Source organism: Apis dorsata, unplaced genomic scaffold, assembly GCF_000469605.1.
Source record: "Apis dorsata unplaced genomic scaffold, Apis dorsata 1.3 scaffold_139, whole genome shotgun sequence".
In the NCBI taxonomy this organism is placed as follows: Eukaryota; Metazoa; Arthropoda; class Insecta; order Hymenoptera; family Apidae; genus Apis; species Apis dorsata.
The window spans coordinates 357770-358564 of record NW_006263431.1 but is presented as its reverse complement, the minus strand read 5'-3'; positions in this window follow the sequence as shown (position 1 = coordinate 358564).

Genomic DNA, 795 nt, shown 5'->3' with positions numbered 1-795 from the left:
CCCCTCTCCTCGTTTCACTCATTCGATGTTTCGATTTATATATAGAAGCGTTGGGTATATCTCGGTTGCGTATAGATTTGTAGATTTGGTTTTAATTGTTTTCGGCCAGGATTTTTGTTTGTTCCAACGCGTATATATGATTCGATAACACGAAACGATACGTAGGATCGAATTTTTCTCTCTTTTTTTTTTTGACTAGTCGTTGACTATTATATTCGAGTTTGTTTGGATCTCCACACGTGAGGAGAGTTTTTTTTAATAGATCTTAAGATCCAATAAAAAGTAAAATTTCGGAAGAATAATATTTCCATCTTCGAAATCTTTCTACGTAGAAACGTAGAAACCGCTTCTTTCCATACTACGCGCAACTTACCTTCACCGGGCAAATACAAAATACCCGCTGCAATAATTTCACCGCAGGCAATCTCCATTCCTCTCCCTCTCCGTTTCTAAACCAAAACGAGAGAGGAAAAAAATCGAAGCCCTAAACGCCCCCCCCCCCCTTTTTTTTTTTTTCCAGATCATTTAGTCCCCGGTTGAAGCTTCAAATGGAAACCGCGTTACACGATGCCGCGGCGTCTCTGCAACCGCGTTCCCAAATTTCCGAAACAACGGCGGTATGCGTGCGTGTGTGCGTGCGAGCACGAATCGTCGTCCGCACCCCCGNCCCGCGTTCACAGAGGCCGCGCGCGGATAAATGCCAACGCGCAAATAGAAGGAGAAAGAGGGAAGAGATAAAGAGAGAGAGAGAGAGAGAGATAGAGATAGACTGCAGAATCATGCGCGCATCCCGTA